General features: G+C 42.4%; 1 pseudogene; it reads left to right on the top strand.

Annotated features, from left to right (window-relative positions):
- Positions 1-472: 472 nt before the first annotated feature.
- Positions 473-741, top strand: LOC101660182 (annotated as a pseudogene).
- Positions 742-2,179: the final 1,438 nt, after the last annotated feature.

Here is a 2,179-nt window from a genome sequence, read left to right as displayed (position 1 = left end):
AAAAATTCAAGTATTGGAGTTCATAGCTGGCCTATCCTCATATAATTTCCTTTACTCGAGTGTTTGAAATTCTATACTATTGACTAAACTAATGGCACTATCAGTGTACAGTAGTGACACAGTCAGCTGCTAACCATAAGGTCAGTAGTTCAAAACCACCAGCCAACTCCACAGGGGAAGGATGAGGATTTCTACTCCTCACCATCCTTGCCTCTAAGAATCATTCTGGCCCTACTTCTTCCCGGAAAAACCTGTTTGTTCTTTTAGCAGCCCCTGGAATTTTCCATGTCCTTTGCCAACAGCATATTTCAAATGCATAGATTCTCCTTTAGTATTACTTATTCCATGTCCAACATTCACATGCAGGATGCAATTGAGAAGACCACGGCAATTGTCTGTTTCCAGTTCTGGATTCCAGACTTTACTTTCTAAAGTAGTGAGCGGCTCAGTGGGGTCTCCGTGAACTTGCACAATGGCTTGCTGTGGCCAGGGCCAGTGAGTGCAGGTGATGGTGCGGCTTCTCAATCTCATCTTCAGATACGTGTGAAAGAGACCCTGGATTCAGGTGTGGCTCTATGAGAAAGTGAATATGTAGCTAGAGGGTTGCATAATGAGGCTCTGATGAGTACCTGAACCTTGTATTAGATGATGCAGAAGAGATTCATTCTAAAACAAAGTCAAGAAAACAACTGGAACAGAGATAACATTGCTGTGCTACAAAATGTGTCCAACTACAAATGAGCATTGAAGTGAGAAGTGGAGGCCAATAGCACCCCCACCCGCCTTTTTAAGTGTCCTTTGTTATGCATATAGTTATAAAACATATGCTCATATTGTTTTCTTTACCCTTATGTTCTTACTGAACCACTAAATAGCCTCTGTGGGATGTTTTTATTAAACCCAAAAAAAGAAAGAAAAAGAAAATACCACGGCGTGGGTCAGGCACACCTTAGTCCTCAAAGTAACATCCTTGCTTTTCAACAAGTTAAAAAGGTCTTGTGTTGCAGATTTACCCAATGCAATGAGTTGTTTGATCTTCTGATTGCTGCATCCATGAGCATTGACCATGAATCCAAGGGAGATGAAATCCTGGACAACATCAGTTTTTTTCTCCATTTATCATGATGCGACCTACTGGTCCAGTTGTGAGGTCTTGGGTTTTCTTTACATTGAATTGCAGTCCATGCTGAAGGCTGTGACCTTGATCTTCTCAGCAAGTGCTTCAAGTCCTCCTTGAATAAAGTATAGGTATCTGCTTTTTGCAGCCCCCTCCCATACCCACACACATTGTTCCAGTGGCCCTAGTGGGTGGCATCACACATTTTGGGAAAAATTGAAATACAGCATAATTTCTTAAATCTGAGATATATTAAATTAAATTATTGTCAACCCTTTATCTTTCCTAGTATCCATTCCTATGCTATGGCGACACAGGGGTTCCACAAGTTTCCCCTACCACCACCAACTTGGCATTGAGCTTGGCCAAATGACCTGCTCTAGCCAAGGGAATGACAAGGTTGGATCTTAAAGAGCACCTGATGTTTCTGTCTGGCCTCTTACACATTAGCCATCCCCAGGAATGGGTAACTGCTGCCCTTTAGCCCAGACCTCAAAGTGCATTGTGCAAACATAAGCTTTAAATGATTGATGGAAGATAGACCATTTTCTGAGTAAAAAGTCACATGGGACCCCACTGGAGATTCATTCAAGAACTAACATGGTCCAGACTGTGGAGAGTAAGGAGTCTGGAAAATGAAGGAGCTCGAAAAGTAAAGTGATCTGTGTCTGCCCTCAAGTTGCTCATAGCTTAGAAGAGTTCAGCACTTCTAAGGGAATAAACATTACCCCACTATACCTAGGTACCAAAACCTCAAAATCAAAATCACTGTAGGTACAGATATCTATTTCTTTGATCACAAAGATATTTCTCAAAATAACAGCCATTGCAGAGAAGTGTCGCTATTTCACAAGGAAGGGAAGCAAGCACACCCATAGCTAATAGCAGGCATAACGGTCTAGACCGCCCTTCTGAGAGAGCACGGGGTTTGGGCCGCACACCTTGATTTTTCCAATGACTCTCTGACTTTGGTCTCATCCATTCCTCTTCTGTAGCTGTGTATTCCCCAGTCCTCCCTACACCCGGGGAATCTCCAAGAAAGATTTCTCATACTGATCATTA

Source organism: Echinops telfairi, unplaced genomic scaffold, assembly GCF_000313985.2.
Source record: "Echinops telfairi isolate 266 unplaced genomic scaffold, ASM31398v2 ScPeMD7_9;HRSCAF=40, whole genome shotgun sequence".
NCBI lineage: Eukaryota > Metazoa > Chordata > Mammalia > Afrosoricida > Tenrecidae > Echinops > Echinops telfairi.
This window is presented reverse-complemented; position numbering and strand designations above follow the sequence as displayed.